Source organism: Rattus norvegicus, chromosome 2 (genome assembly GCF_036323735.1).
Source record: "Rattus norvegicus strain BN/NHsdMcwi chromosome 2, GRCr8, whole genome shotgun sequence".
Lineage (NCBI taxonomy): Eukaryota > Metazoa > Chordata > Mammalia > Rodentia > Muridae > Rattus > Rattus norvegicus.
Genome location: NC_086020.1, coordinates 46,801,264 through 46,818,421, shown reverse-complemented (window position 1 = coordinate 46,818,421; position 17,158 = coordinate 46,801,264). Strand labels below are relative to the sequence as shown.

The following is a 17,158-nucleotide window of genomic DNA, read 5'->3' as shown; positions in this document are numbered from 1 at the left end:
TATTTGTAACACAGAAGCACAGAAGACTCTGAATAGTTAAGGCTGTCCTTAGAAGGACATCATATCACAATATCCTCAAACTATATTACAGAGTCATAGTAACAAAAGCAGCATGGTACGACCACAAAAACCAAACGTGTATAGAATAGAGGACCCAGAAATAAACCCACCTAATTTTTTCATAAACCTGTCAAAAATATACACTGGGGAGAAAACTGCCTTTTTAATAAATGGTGTTGGGAAAACTGGATTTCGTGTAAAAGAATGAAATTAGAATGCCTCCTATTTGGCACAAAAAATATTCAATTAAAAATGGATCCCAGTCATTAACATAAAACTTGATCCTTTGAAACTGTTATAGGAAAGCATGGGGGAAATGCTACAAGGGAGAGGCTGTGCAATGACATATTGAAAAGGACACCCAAAAGCTCAGAATACCCAAGATACAATTCACAGACCACATGAAGCTCAAGAAGAAGGAAGACCAAAGTGTGGATGCTCCAGTCCTTCTTAGAAGGGGGAACAAAATTCTCATGGGAAGAAATACAGAGACAAAGTATGGAGCAGAGACTAAAGGAAAGGCCATCCAGAGACTGTCTCACCTGGGGATCCATCCCATATACAGCCACCAAACCTAGACACTATTGCAGATGTCAAGAAGTGCTTGCTGACAGGAGTCTGACATAGCTGTCTCCTGAGAGGTTCTGCCAGAGCCTGACAAATACAGTTGGAGGCTCACAGCCAACCATTGGACTGAATACAGGGTCCCCAATATAGGAGTTAGAGAAAGGACTGAAGGAGTTGAAAGAGTTTACAACCCATAGGAAGAACAATAATATCAACCAACCAGACCTCCCAGAGCTCCCAGGGACTAAACCGCCAACCAGAGTACACATGGAGGGACCCATGGCTCCAGCCCCATATGTAGCAGAGGATGGCCTTGTCAGGCAGCAATGGGAAGAGAGGCCCTTGGTCCTGAGAAGGCTTGATGCCCCAGTGTAGGGGAATGCTAAGGTGGGGAGGTGGGAGTGGGTGGTGGGTGGGAGGGAAAACACCCTCGCAGAAGCAGGGGGAGAGAGAATGGAATGGGGGTTTCCACAGGAGGAACCCAGAAAGGGGATAACATTTGAAATGTAAATAAATAAAATATCCAATTTAAAAAAAAAAGAAAAGAAAAGGGTACTAATAGTATAAGAATGGACTTAATAGCACATAAAATTAGAAAGCTTTAGTACTACAAAAGACACAGTCACAGGAGTGAAAAGTCAGAATGGGAAACATCATTGCCAACTACACAAAAACAGGATATTAACCTGGAGCCCAGGTAAAGAACGGCAGAAGATAAACACACACAAACCTGATCTTTACTGACTAGTGAAAGGAAGAGACAATCCTCAAAAGAAAGAAGAAATGTAAATGGTCAATAACATCTTGAAAAGGTGTTCAACACCCCTAGCCATCAGAGAATTGCACATTAAAACTTGGAAAGCTACCTCTTTTCCATCCAAATGGCTATTGTTAAAAAAGTAAATGGCAACAAGTCCTGGCAAGGATACAAGGAAAGAGGTTACTCTTGCTGCTAGGAGTGTAAACTCCCCAGTTGCCAGGGGTATCAGTACGGAGGCTCCTCAAAATATTGAACATAGAACTTTTTAAACCTTTATATGACCCATATATGTAAAGATACCATGAAGAAACTCATTTTTATGCTGTCCTAAAATTTTAGTAAAATAATATAAATCACAGACAAGAGAAACTTTTGACAGTCACTTAATAGTCAGCAGTAACCTGTGTGAGTCTGCATGTATCCCAATTATAGAGTAACAAATATTAGGCAGCAATGGCGGCTTGGAATACGTCTTCTGCAGCGTGTTGTCAGGGATCGATTCATGGTCAGGACAGTCACGCGGCCTTCGCTATCGTCTTCTGTTGCAGTTTTCTGATTTACTTATCGTATTACATTGGGGTTTTACTGTAGCCTTCCAATTTAATTTGTGCTGGTTTAACAGCAAACTTAAGGAGTAGTTCTGATTTGCAATCTTGAATTTTACGGAGGCTGGACGCTCCTTTATAACTTTGTGGGGGTTTTTGTTTGTTTTGTTTTATTTTTATATTGACCATTGTTTACACTTCTTAAATGACTGATATTTTCATTTGCCTGTACTTTCAGAGTATTCAAATTTTCCTTATGACCATCAAAAAACCTTTCGTTAACGAATGAAACGGCTGACATGCGCGATGGCTAAATTTATGTTTTAAGTTAAGCACGTTACTGTGCTTAAGAAATCAATCAAGCTGCCTCTAACCTATATGCCTACTCGCCCAAGGACAGATAACTTCCTGGAACGCTGGGGGCTGTTGGTTATGCAAGATAACACGTCATGTGTTTTGGCTTCCAAGTCCCACGTTTTCACTTCTGTAAAAAAGCTTGGTTTCCCCGGCTGCACAGGCAGGCTTGATCACACATAGGTGGGAAGTACGAAGGCAGGAAGTACGTCAGGATGTTTGCTTGCTCCTGATTGGACAGAGGTGGGAAGTACTTGTGCCTTTATACCCCCTGATGCTGGGAATCCTGGGTATGGATCTGGCCAATGTCCATCTTCCTGGCCAGTAGCTAATAAAACTTGCTTCAAATTTGGCTCAGAAATTGTGGTCTTGTTCTCTCCTGGCTGGATTAACACGTGCTGTGAGCACGTAACGCAAGGTACTGTTCTAGAGACCACACAATCTCATTTGCCTCTCATACTGAGAGACGTATTATTATTATACCTGTCTTACATCCGGGGAAACTAATGCTTACAGAGGTTAAATGACTCTCAAAGATCACATGGCTAGCCACAATAGGAAATCTGGCACTCTGATCCTTTATCAAGGATGTTCTGCGTTCTGTGTTCTGTGTAGGGTGACCTCTGACCGTTGAGGGTGTGCCCAGGCAGAAGCAGCTCTCTCTCTCAGCTGTACCTTAGAGTCAGCTGGGGAGAGTGAGCAGCTGTTGTTCTTCATGAGCAACTGAGATAACTCAGACACGGTCTTTGTCTATGGGAATCTTCTGGGAATCTTCTACTCATTGCTCTGTCCTCACGGGGTTGATGTTCCTAAGTCTCTGCTCTCATCGAGTCATTTCCAGCTCTGAAACCTTCCAAATCTCTTGGTATCCGACTCAATAAGACACCTCCTTACATCATCCTTCCTGTCTTAGAGATATGGTGCAGTGACTCCACTCTGCCTCCCTCTATTGCACCCTCCTGCCTTTCCCTGTTTGTTTCTTCCTTAAGCATTTATTATGTCTGTAGTGTTGGAAAACCGGGAGTACATTGAGCAGTGTCCTTGCCTTTGGGGATCTTCCACTGTCTGAATGGCCACATTTCCTCCACTTCCCCATACTTCGTGTACCTAGTGTCTAACCAGCTTCTAGCGCAAGCATTTCTTTGCCTGGGTGTTTTCTTAGCTTTGTTAAAGGGGTAGGAACGTGTTCCTCCTCTGCCAATATCATTTCAATCGATGGTCGCAAACTGTTAATCTAGCTTTCTCATCGCTTGGGAGGGATAATTCTGAGATTCAAGTTCTACACTGGATCCTAGAGTTCCCCTGCAGAAGCTCCAGTTATCTACACTGTCAGACTGCTCAGTAAGGAAATTCCTCCTCCCTTACTTTCCCCTTCCTTTACCAAAGTTTGCTGGAAATTAACTTCAATATAAATTACTAGTACTCTATGTGGCTTGGAAAGGAAGCCAAAATTAGTTCCTCATTGACCTTGGACTTTGTTATGTCTTCATGAGAGGCTGCACCGGATGGCAGGAACATACCAATTTTGCTATTGGCTGACATGGGGTCTAAATCTTGGTCCTGCTATAGAGTAATTTGTGATCCTGGGGACTTTATGATGGAGACAACTTGGCCTTCAGTACCATGTGAGGCTGAGGTTGATAAAAGCACACAGCTGTCCTCTGAGTTGAATTTTGTCACTTAAAATTCCTTTATCTTTGTTCAGGCTCTCTCTCTCTCTCTCTCTCTCTCTCTCTCTCTCTCTCTGCCTGGAATGTTCTTGCCCACCATTTTTGCCTGTGGAAACCTCTCATTGCCTCTCCTTCTGAAAGAATAAACAATGCAGCTAAGAAGTCAGAAGTTTAAAAAAGCCCTAAATACCTCAAATTCCAGACCCTGCCCTCTACCTGTACTAGCTGACCATAAAGTTAGATTGAAATCTTAGAGAATAATCTTGAGAAGCAGGAAGCTTCTCCCAGGAACTGATGGGCCATAAAGTAAACAATCTTGAGAAACAGGAAGCTCCTCCTTGTGATTCACTGGTATTCTCGACATTTTTCAATGATGCCCTCCCTACCCGCTTGGGTTGAGGTTTCTTCCTTTAAATTCCCCTTGTCTTAGTTACTGAGGGTCGAGCTCCACTGCCCCTGCGTGGGATACGAGTCTCGAGCCCAGTGGACTGGTTCCTATCAATAAACCTCATGTTTATTACAGCAAGGACGGTCTCACGTGAGTTCTTGGGGGGTCGCATCATCCGGAGACTTGAGTGAGGGTCTCCCCGTTCCGGGGGTCTTTCACTTCCACCTTAGCATGAGCCTTTGAGGTTGAGTCTTGTAGTATGTGCTATGAGGGGCATAAACCACAAGCAAACTTGCTTTCTGATAATTCATCTCCATATTCCCCATGGCACTGATTATTAGACCCAGACATCCATGGCCTGGTTTTAAATATCCTGAGTTTGAATTATTAAAGAAGAAAACGACAACAAAAAGGAGTATTTTTTTTTTCTTTCCCAGGATCTCAGGACCTAAGGCACCCAGAAGTCAATCACAGGGCAAATTCTGTCAATGAACTGCTCTTTACCCAGACAAAGCCTGTCTCTGTGCTCTCTCTGTCCTTTCTTGGGGGACCTTGTTGGAAGGTGAATGTCCTGAAAGCTGTATTCATGGCCACAGCTCCTCTTTGAGGAGTCTTCTCTAAGGAATGAGGAATTTGTTTGGCTACCGATGCTGCCTGAGACTGCACAGAAGCTGTCCTTAGACCCACCAGACTCCCTACAGCTCACCTCCCGCTCCCCCTGCAGTTAAGCATCTGCCCACCACAGTGACAAGAGGAGGGGGAAGAAACATCTCTAGGCAGCCTGTTGTCTTTTAGTTTTTGTTTGTTTGTTAACATTGGCAGTTGTCTTACGGAAACTGCATCTGCACACATTACTTATACATAGACTGGACTAATTTCCAAAGCCAAGAGTAAATCTGCATGCACAGCACATGGTAGCTCTTGGAGTCAACCACATTCGCCGACTTCAACTCTTTGGAGAGTTACTTTCATGTTTCTGAGTTATGCACTTAAATTTCTTCTTCTTTTCTCATGGTCACCCAAACTCAAAGCTTCAAGATCTCTCTTACTCACCTTCAGAGGAGCATCTCTCTTACACACAAGCTTCCTGCCCCCTCATTATCTCCATGTAATTTTCCCATACTGTAGACTATGTCATCCAGAGTTTATATGACCATGACCATGTGAAGACAGACACCATGGAACAGTGTTACAGAGTTTACATCTCCTTCCTTGTACACTCAAGATCTGGGAACAGCCGGAATCAGAGGTGTTGGAGGCTCCCTCACAAGCTAAAGATGCCTCCAGTGTTCTAATACTCTGTTAACATTGTCAATATATTGACTATTCTGTCAGTAGCAATTTAAGATGTCTTGCCCAAGTCAAGTGTTCTGACCTTCAGCTCAAGACTGCATGTTTGTCCCTGTGTATAAATGCCATCTTGAGACTGTCTTCATTGTAATTCCAAGTACTCCTCATGTTTTCTCTTTCTGCCCTTGACTACTTGAAACTGTTTTTAATTCTAGCTTCATGTTCACTTGACAGTTTAGCTGGGTAAAAGATATCTCACGAGCAATTTGCCATTGCTTCAGCATCCCCTGAAGATGTTTAGGGATCTAAAGCAATTCCCATAACTGAGCCTTTACACAGGAGCTGTTGCACTCTCTGGAAGCTGCCAGTGAAATTCAGCCTCCTCTCCTCCCAGTGCTTTGAAATGTACTGATGCTATCCCTTGTTACTGGGCCTACTTCTGCCCAACAGGCTTTCCCTACTGGGCCCCTCGATTTCCCTTTTTTAATCTTCTATTTCTGGAGCTCCCTTTACTTAGACTTTGGATCATTATATGGAGTTTCTGATTTTCATTTTCTTCAATATTTTCTCCAGTGATGTTTGCTGGCATTTTTAATGACTTTTCCATTTGTGCCATCAGCATCTCAATTTCTCCAACCTTACATTTCTTCTATAATTATCTCATGTTTATAGTGTCTTGCTTCCTGGATGGAGTAATTGGAGATGTTTCTCTGAGAATAAAAGAGGATTAGCAAGTTAAGCTTCTCCATTGCATGGCTGCTAACAGGAGCCAGAAATCAAAAGGAAGAGACAAAGGGTTATTGCTCAAAGCAGCAGCAGGAGAAGTAAGAGCATAAGCATTTGTAGTCATTTTCTGAGCATTGATAGCATAGAATGACAGAAAGAGGCCCCGGTGACGTGTGCCTGCGTGGGAAGTTATTACAGGAGAGGAACCCAAAACTTGGGGGAACTCTAATTTCTTATAATAGAAAGGAAGCCTTTCTGATCTTTGTTCCAGAGTGAAGCAGTCCACTGTGCAAAAAATAAGCTCACCCTTTTGTGCAGGAAGAGAGATGTTTGTGGTACAAATGCCTCAGCCATACAACCTCACCTGAAGTTTTGAGGTCTCAAGATAAGAGTATTCAGGATGATTGGATGAGTCCAGCTGTGCTAAGCGAAATAAGACGGATACAGCAAAGTTGCCAAGTGCTACATGGTCTCATTCATATGTGTAATCTAAAATAGCCAAAGTCATAGACAGTTCAATGGAGGTCATCGGAGGCCAGGGAGAAGGGACTGAGATGCTGATCAAAGGGTGTAAAGTTTCAAAATAATAACTTTGGGGCCTCTGACGGGGATGTGCTAATCAGCTTGCTTGTGGTGGTCTTTTCATCATGAATGAGCATATCAAATATCAATATCAATATAATATATATATCTCAATGTGTGAATTTTTTGTTTAGACTTCAGTAATGCTGAAAGATTGCATCAGAGAGGAAATAGGCTAGAAACAGTCTGAGAACCTGAATGCTCTCCTATCTAGCACCGTTAAGTTGGAGTCTGTGACTTGGAGGAGAAATCGTATTTTTATTTTCATGAAGTTTTGCTGAAATGTAGGCATCTTTCTATTATGAATGCAGACATGGTGGTCCGTGTCCTGGTGGCTCCAGTGACTGCCTGGTGCTCACACTCCAGTGAACTCTTGCTTCACATTGTGACCAATAGGACACTGGAGAAGTGATACTCCTGAGATTCAGATATGAGAAACTGTGGCTTCTGTCTCAGTCTTTTATTTTCCCATCACTCACATAGGGAAGTCAGTGGCCATGTCTAACATGTGACAAGGAACTTGGGCATCTGGCCAACAGCTAGTGAGGCACTGAGTCCTGTGAATAGCCACGTGAATGATTTGGAAGCCTTTCTGCCACCCTTTCAATGACAATAGTGCTGGCCCATAGCTGGCCTGCAATCTGATAGGTGACTCAGAGCTAAGCCACTTTGGAGTCTCGGAACATAGGCACTGCACCATTGTTTGATTATACCAGTCGATAAGTTGTCTAGGCAGTAAATAACAAACACAGTGGCAGTGCCTGTCACTGTGAACTTGTCACTCTAGAGATCACAGATCCTTTTCTGTTACATTGAAGATGCTGGAAAGAGAATCAACGTATCTTCTGCATGAATCCCTACTTTGATTAGAATACAGATTAGAATAAAGAAGAATGCACATCACTTTATTAAAATGAGAATTCAATTTTAATGTAACCAATGCCTTTTTATCTCTGTGCACTTACTTAGATTTTTGCATTTGCTATGCATATTTTTGCATCTTACATGAGTTTTGAGTACAATATGCATTTTTGCATATTATATGCAAAGGAGTCCATAAGCTTCACAAGAAAGGTTAGCAACTTTAGATTTGCAGGTCATGGTCTCTTTCTGATGATGTGCAAGGGGTCAAAACATTCTTCATGCCCAAAGGCATAAAGAATTCCATATAGACTGAGATGTTAGGATCTCCCACACCCCTTGGGGCACCTTCTCCATGAGCTGGGTGGGTTGGAGGTGCTTTGGGAATCGTGGTTCTAGGAAAGGAAAAGTCAGCTCTGCAGCCAGCCTGGTTTCCTCCTGCATCTACTATCGAACTGCCCAGTTAGTTGCCTTCTAAGCTCGAGTTGGCCCATTGCAGAGAAATGAAGACAATGTTCTGATAGGCAGTGAGAGTCAGCACAATGCACTAGGGTGAGGGGCAACAGGAGGCTCCCCTTCCTTCCTCGGGCAGCCTACAGGAAGAACCTCGGTGTAAGATTCTTGTTTGGCATTTCCTCAATGAAGGACACTCCTTGTCCCTCCATCCTTAGGAATCAGGGTCCTGGTTGTCTACAGGCTCCAGAACAGTGTCCAAGCTCCTTATGGGCCACTGGGACATCCTTTTCCCTGAGAGTTTAGGCTCTTGAGTTTAGAGGTCCCAGGAGACAGGTAGTAAGGAAAGCTAGAAAATGTTGGCCATCGTCCAGGCTCAGTCCCTTTTTCCAAATGTGAACATCAAGACCAAGAAGGGTAAAGTGTCTTTTCTGGGGTCAAAAGTCTTCCTTTGTCAAGATCCAAGCAAAAGCTCAGTGTACAACCAAACTGACCGTGACAGACTGACTGCCTATCTGGCTTGTCTTCTTAAGGCAGGACGAAGGGTTCACCACACAAAGTGTTGAAGGACAGAGTGAGATACACTGTATGAACATATTTTAATATTCTTATATATTTTCATACATGATATGTATTTTGAATTTTGAAAAGTTCTTATGAAAATCAGACAGGGGAAGCTTCATTCTATTTCAGCTCGTTTCCTTTCCCCGTCTCCTCTGTGCATGCTAAGTTAATGAGCTCATAAATTGGATGTAGCATGCATTTTGAATTTCTATAAAATCCTTCGAAGTTTATACTGGATGGAACAGTGCAGTATTTTTAATTCCTATGACATGCTGAAAGGGAAGGAAAAACAGGAGACATATGCCCCTAAGTAGTTTAAGATAGTGTGGTCTTAACAGTTGAGATAAAATGTATTGACAGTCTGCTATATATTATACAGAGCACTACACGGCATCTTGGAGAGTCAGACACAAGCATGGTAAATCTGCAGAGAGGAGAGTTCATGCCTGTGAATACTTAGAATCTTGTGCATGTAGCCCCAGTCCACACACAAATTATACTGCACACAGAAAATATTGATACGACAAAGGACTTCAAAGTATGTCACCTTGGCGTGAGAGAGTGGTGTGGTGGGAGGAGAGGGAGGTGAGATGTGGGAGAGCGGGAGTGTAGGAAGAGCCCCATGAGAAAACAAATGGCCAATGGCCGAGGCCAGGAGACCTGTAGCTACCCTGAAATCCCTCCACCCCACTCCCCTCTCTCTTTCTCTCAAGCAGTGGTAGAGTCCCTGCCGAGGAGTAAAGAAAGAGTTAATATTGTGCAAGGCCAGTGTTCAGAGAAAAAGCAGGCGAGGGGGCCGGGCGTCTGACCTAATTCTTTTCCACTTTAAAACCTCTATCTTTACGTCCCTAAGTGGCTTTCCACATCCCTGGCTCCTTAGTGATAATGACGAGTGTCAAGATGAAATAAGGCTGGAGAATGCTCTGAGTGCCGTTTTGTGTTTTCACCGGGAACCTAAATATGCCCACAAATCAAACAGTTCAGAATAACGGGAGTGACGAAGGCATGGCTCACCCCTCCCTCGCTTAACCTCCTAAAAGATTGCTGTTCTGCAGTTACCTTTTTTTGTGGGCAACTTTTCTTTAAAAAATTCTCCCCCATTTTCTCCCTAGCCATTATTATTTTTTTTAATCAATTTTAGTGCTGACTGTTACCCCTCCTCATTAACTTACTTGAGCTCCTTATTATTTCCTGACCATCTCTGACTGACAGATTCCTAATGTATGGCCTCACTGGCACTTTTCCAGTTTCCTCCTTAACTCCTGTCTTGTGAAACACATATAAACGGTTAAAGTGTTATACATGCACTATGTGTTAACACACATTATATGTGTGTGAGATGTATAAAATCCACGTGGGCATGCTTCACAGGAAACATCACGCAGGGCCCCATTGCTCACATCCTGCACTGGAACTTGGCCCCCAAAGCTGGTTCAGCAATTGTCCTCTGACAGCAGATTCTATTTAAAGCAGCTGGGGCTGTATCCTGAGGGTGGGATCTCTCGGGCCCTTCTGCTTGCTTGCCAGCCAGATAATGTACATGGCAAGGTTTTCAAAACTTGGAAACATGTGCTGTGGCAGGGGGTGGGGGCAGTCCTCGACACCGTGAGAGGCGTGTGCTCAGGCTTTTACTGCACAGGTACAGAAAATAAAATGTGAGCAAGACAGTGGGGCCCAGGATGCAAGGAGAGAGGGAGAGAAGGAGAGAAAGGGGACAGAGAGAAAAGGAAAGACAGGGGAGAGGAGAGGGAAAAGAGGAAAAAGAAGAGAGAATAGGGGAAGGGAGGGGAGGGGAAGACAGAGGAGAGAGAAAAGGAAGGAAGGAAGGGAATGAGGGGAATCATACTATGCTTAGCCTAATATCTTAGAGTCTAGAAGAGAATTCATCAAATACTTACTTAGCAAGGTATAAAATTATTACTAGGCTCAAAGTCCCATTATACCAAACAGTTGGGGATGGGAATTCCACCGGTGTAACTGAGAACCGGAAGATGGGTAGGTGCTCACCTTGTCGACACAAGTGGTGGGTAAGGAGCCTTGAAAAATCACCTGAGATGGCTCTCCCACCACACTCCGATGGCCTGAAAGGCGATGACTGTACCACACTGCATTCTTCCTTCGGTCTACTCTCTAGTATGTGCTCAGACAGGAAACTTTCTCCATCACATGCTGAATGGATGGTATTGCTCAGGAAACATTATATAATGGGCCTTCACTGACTCATAGAATAATCCAGATGTGCAGAGATGATAATCTCTTTGCACGAGACTTCCCTTGCTTAGCAGCTGGGCTGCATGGAAGAGGCTCCCCCAAGGCACAGCACCCTTAAACTGTTGTTCCTGCCGGACTCTGTGGGTGAGCTTTGGGGTGGATTGTTGTCCTTAATGCTCATTTTCCTTTCTTCAAGATGGAGTCTAGAATAACAGGGACTCAATTGCACCCGGGACCATCCTGATCCCAAGTGGCCTTGGCCTTGGAGCATGGGACCTGCACGGCTTAACTCAGTTAATAAGGACCCTATGGTTTTGTCTGTTGGCTTCGCAGGGCCTGCCATGTCCATCCAGTTGGTTCTCCCCCAGCATTGACTATGTAGCTATCTTACTCTAAATCTAGTGGCCCCTGGCGTGACACCTGGTCCTCCTTGGGATTCCTCTCAAGCAGGAATTGGGAGACCCAACATTGGCCTCCATAGCCTCTATTGGGTTCCACCAGCCTCCGGACTAAGATGACCTGTCCTTTGTTAACCCCAGGGCCCACTGTATAGAGGCTAATGTGAACTTCTAGCAGGAAGTGAAATTAAAGCCCACACAAAGAATTAAGGGCCCACACATTTGGCTGCTTTCCTGGCTTAGCACTGTTTCCCCTTGTCAATGAAGCAATTAAAAGGATTTCATTTGTCCCCTCCATCTCACCAGAGCTCTTTCTGTCCAGTGAACATGCATCATGGCAGGGAGGTTGTCTTTGCACCAAATTGATTCCTTGGCATAGAGCGGTAACTCCAAGTAGGGTCTTGGTCTGATATGACTAATTTTTTTTCTTTCACATAAGTGAATTTCAAATGTTTTTCAATAACTTCTTATTCTTAAAGTCAGATGCCAACAAACCTGGAATGTTGGAATTTAAAGAGGTCAGTTTCTTAAAAGTTACATACAAGTTTCCCAATGGGGTCGTATACCCGTCCCTCCCCATCAAACTAGTCTCTGAGACATAGACACTTTCATCAGCTTATTCAACAGTCAGAGACTAGCATATAGAAAGAAAACTTCTACTTGAATCATGCCTTATTCCAACTGCTTCAAGAACTGACTGTCCTGGACCACTGGCTTATAAAAGTAGACAAGTAGAGAGTCCTCTGAGGTACTTGTCAGCTGCAATCTTAACAGTAGGCTTTGTTGTTTGGGACTACCAGGAATACGGTTTTCTTTAAAAGGGCAACCAAGGTTGATGGGGGATGTTCTACAATGAATGCAGAATACAACAATCCAGACTGGGTCACTTGGTAGCAGCCATCTCCCAAATCGTCTGAGAGCTCATTAAATCAAAGACTGCCATTCAGTTCAGAATGAACACCCAAGTAACCAGTTGTTATGTTGTGAGTGTAGCCAATGACGTTTTTATCAGATTTAAGACCCACTCCATGCTATGAAACCCATTTCTGAGACCCCAATGGTAGATAGGTTGTGGGGCCTGGGAGGAGAACCTACTTCTTTTGCTAAATGAAAACAGCAAAGAAAAGAAAAAGACTCCTAATGACATAGTGCTCCATTTATAGACTAGTTCCGTGCTCAACCCCCATCAGAGAAGTGTCTTCTTGAGTTAGACGGTGATTAACAGAGACTCACAGACAGACAACGTACAGCGTGAAATACCTTGGAACACTCAGCCCTAAACGGGCTTCCCTTCCTCTCAAGTCTCTAGATCCACGTGGAGAGGAAGTGGAAAGAGCCTGAGGTGGTGGATGACCACAAGGAAACACCGTCTTCCAAATGCAACAGGACTGATAAACACATTGTCTCACAGAGTCTGTTACAACATACACAAGGCCTGCCCAGGATCAAGACAGACAAAATCCCACACAGAGAAGGGGAAGTAGGTACAAAACCGAGCTCCTAACCCAGAAGCTGCTAACAGTTGGTAACTGCAGGAGGAGGCAAAACCAGTCCTCATCATAGCAGTTACCTTAGTTATGCCAACCCTATTTCAGGGCAGGCCTTATACTCAGGAGCAGTTGGACAAAAAATATCAAACTCCATGTGTGTGTGTGTGTGTGTGTCCTTTTTGCTTTATTTCATTTTGGGGTTTTGTTTTGTTTAAGAGAAAGAATATGAAGTCGGGGAAGGAACAATATGATTTAAAGGTGTGAAATTAGTAAAAAAAAAACAACAACAACAACAACAACAAAAAAAAAAACATAGTAAATGTTAGCATTCCTTCTAGGCTCTGCCCCATAGTTACCTGGCAGCAGCCAGGTATGCCTGGCTTAGTATAAAAGGAGCTGTTTGCCCCCTCCTCTCTCTCTCTTACTTTCTTATTCTCTGTCCCTTCTCTCCCTGCCCCCTTTCCTTTCTTCCCATTCCCCTCTCCATCTCTTACCACGTGTTTTTGACCAACCTTCCCTCCCTCCCTCTCTCCCCCTCTCTCTGTTTGACAGTGGCTGGTCTCTCAGGGGGAAGGGATGCCTCAGCATGGGCTCACCAGGTACCCCTTCCACCTCACCATACCTCACCTCTGTCAAACACATCCTTGGTTCTTTTCTCTTCCTTCCTTCCTTCCTTCCTTCCTTCCTTCCTTTCTTTCTTTCTAAAATACAACACTAAGTAAGCACTCAGGTCGGAGAACCCAAACAGGACATTCAAAGGCAGATGGAGAAGCTGAAGCGACACAAGGTGTCAAGGTCTGCTCGTCACTCTGACCTTCATGCAGCTAGAGAGCTTGACTCTGCAGTTGAAGTTGTAATGCAGTTGTAATGGTGTAAGATCTTTACAACAATTCAACATCATCATTTCCCTTTGCAGCTACAGAAACCGAGGCTCATCGAGGTTAAGCACTTTGGTGAGATAGATCCACAGGCAGTCAGCAAGTAGACTACCAACTTGGCTTCGGTCCTCTGGCTCACAAATCTGTTTCATTTTACAACATAGACCAGCAGTCTTCCTATGTAAATTTTAACTCTAACTTCTGACACCCCTTTTTCCCCTTTTATTGTTGTTATTTCTTCTTTTCTTTTTAATCTCTTAGTTACCCTGATAATGACCCAGAACCCAAACCCACACAAAGGGATAGGATATATCCACATCCCCATCCATAGAAATTAGCTCATTGCCTTTACTCACAATATGAATCCTACCCTATTCTTTATTCTGTGTTGTCTGCTTGCAATGGTCAGAGTTTCGTTATAAGCTGAGAAAACTGAGTTATGTTGTGTTTGCTCAGTGCTGCTCAGTCCTGGGCACTGCCCAGAGGCATTTGCCACAAAGTCCAACTGGGTCACCTGCCTCATTCGTGTGCAGAGCAGGTGCCTGCTGAACTTGCATTTCCAAGGTTGTTGTCTGAGGAAACAGGGAACGTGTAGCACGGCGAGCCTGTCTTTAGGCCTGCTAAGCCAGCACTGATTTAGTAGGAAACACCTTGATACCTGCAAGGATTTGCCTGGTTTCTGTTTCTTTTCCTTTGAGAGTACTTGTAATGATGGTTACACATGTAAAATGTCCAGCATTTGAGACGGAAGCGAAGAAGAGGAAGAAAGTGTTTCCCTGTTTACGTGTTGGGGAAACCTTTGTAGAAAAAAGATTCATCCACCACTGAACCTGGCCTTTCCTGGCCACATCTTGTGTTTTTATATGGGGGTCTATTTGCTTGTTTGGTTTGTGTCTGTATTGGGTGCAGGCAGGTCCCATGTCCACGTTCTTGCTTTTCTTCGTATACAAATGTTCTTGGTAATGATTTTATTTAAAATATTATTTCTTGCTATGTCTACATTCCCACAGCTCACCTGAGATCCTCTATCTGAAATGTCTTCCACTATTCCATCAGCCTTGCTTATTTGGAGCCTGAAGCGGAAGATTTAAACATTTTGGGGAAGCTTACTTATTGTCAAGTATAACATTTAACAATAGTGTTATACATTAGAGAGAGTAGCCACAGCAATCACAGGGCCAAGTTGCTACAAAAGCCATATGTGCTCAAAGAAAACTAAGCACAGAGAAGCGGGTGCCAAGGTACCCGAAAAGAAAGTATAAATTGGTTTATTCCTAACCCAGCTGCTAAACCCAATGAGTCTCTGACTTTCATTTTGCAATCCCTGCTTCATATATTATAATGAGGACCAACAGGCAGCTATAATAACAGAGTTCAACCATCTGATGTGATGGGAGTCCAAACTGACTTTAGATTTTGAGGTGGAAAGGGGGTTAGCACCATGAGTCATTAGTGGTCAATCCACATGTGGTCCCAGGGGAGAAATAGGATGTGACTTGGGAATAATGAGGGACTTTGCAGAGAGTAGGACAGCTGGTGCAGTTCTTTCTCAAGTGAGTCTGCTTCCTGTCTCCTGTTCTGGTTCCCACAATAAGATTCTCTGTTGAGAAACAAGAAGCAAACTGCCCCAAGCTACTGAACATAGCATAGCCGCAGGACGATCAGTTACCAGAAAGATGAGGAAACTCTCTTTTTCTGAGAGGAAAAAGAAGAAGAAGAGGAGGAGGAGGAGGAGAAGGAAGAGGAGGAGGAGAAGGAAGAGGAGGAGGAAGAAGAGGAGGAGGAGAAGGAGGAGGAGAAAGAGGAGGAGGAGAAGAAAGAAGAGGAGGAGAGAGGAGGAGGAGGAGAAAGAGGAGGAGGAGAAAGAGGAGGAGGAGGAGGAGAAAGAGGAGGAGGAGAAAGAGGAGGAGGAGGAGGAGAAAGAGGAGGAGGAGGAGAAAGAGGAGGAGGAGGAGAAAGAGGAGGAGGAGGAGGAGGAGGAGGAGAAAGAGGAGGAAGAAGAGGAAGAAGAAGAAGAAGAAGAAGAAGAAGAAGAAGAAGAAGAAGAAGAAGAAGAAGAAGAAGAAGAAGAAGAAGAAGAAGAAGAAGAAGAAAAGAATCATCATCTCCCCAAGCTACTCCAAACCTTTCTACTCAAGGGACTTCCGAAGTCACAGTTCAGATGAGCACACTGGACTCCCTCACCCTCTGGCCTGACCAGTGCTTCCTGGGAAGGAAGTTCTTCACCAGCTACACAAAGTTCAAGTTGGGATGACTGGGAACAGCTACCTGCAAGTCTAAGTAATTCTAAAGAACACACAGCCGCAAAGTGGAACTCATTAAAAGCGTTGGTATTATTCTTGCTTTCAAAGCCGATTATAGTATCGAAGCTTAGGAACATAGTTTTCATAACCTCCTTAAACTCCACATGAAGAATCGAGTGTGAAAAAATGGAGATATTATCTCTCAGAATGGAATCTATCTTTGAAAAGAAAACATGCATTGTTATTGAGAGGAAAGAAGTTGTGCATTGATGACCATGCTCAAGTCTAATGCTGGATTAAACTTTTAGAAATGGAAATGGCATTATAATTATCAAATCATTTATTTGATACTGGCAGGTGGTAAATTCAATAATAGCTCAGAGATTTTAAAATATGCATCAATATACAATCTGAGATTCATAAATTTGGAACAGTGGAAAGAACTTTAAAATAGAAATAATGATTGTCTTTAGAGCAAGACTTTAATATGCTGATTGTGGCTCCTTGTTCTGTAACTCTTAAATTAACACCTCTGGAAATTTACCTAGAAATGGTTCATTATTCACATGCCTAAAAATGGAAGGAATCTTTAAGAATCACCATCTACTTCATATTAATATTTAGAAACCAAATTTCTTCAAATTATGATCAAGTGAAGAACTTGGTATCAAATTAAAGTTGAACAACTGCCTAGTCTTACTGTCCTTCTCATTTGTAGAGTGGAGAGAATATATCCAAACTGCAGGAGCCTAAGGATGTGCTAAAGTTGAAATGCTTCACCTGAGTAAGTGTCATTATGGCCTAATATTACAGAATTTATAGAGAAAAGGTAGGAAAGACATGGATCTCCGCCTCTAAGGAAAGGAAAAATCCACAAGCAACTATAAACAGCTAAATCAGTAAGAAGGTAAGAGCTAGAGTAGGGCTGGTGAGATGAGTCCATGGGCAAAATGCTTACAGCCAAGCGATGCCTGAGTTTGAGTCCTGGAACCCATACAGTAGAGGGAGAACTGTTTCCACTAGTTGTCCTCTGACCTCCACATGCCTCCACAGAGGTATGTGCCCATTCCAATTAAAAATTAAGAATTTGGGGCTGGAGAGATGGCTTAGCAGTCAGG

General features: G+C 43.4%; 1 long non-coding RNA gene across 1 annotated transcript; it reads right to left on the bottom strand.

The window, feature by feature from the left end:
- Positions 1–1,755: 1,755 nt before the first annotated feature.
- Positions 1,756–15,733, bottom strand: LOC134485842 (uncharacterized). The gene is made up of 2 exons (XR_010064095.1): positions 12,690–15,733; positions 1,756–11,924 (listed from the first exon to the last, which is right to left on the bottom strand). It is a non-coding gene; the product is annotated as an uncharacterized LOC134485842 (long non-coding RNA).
- Positions 15,734–17,158: the final 1,425 nt, after the last annotated feature.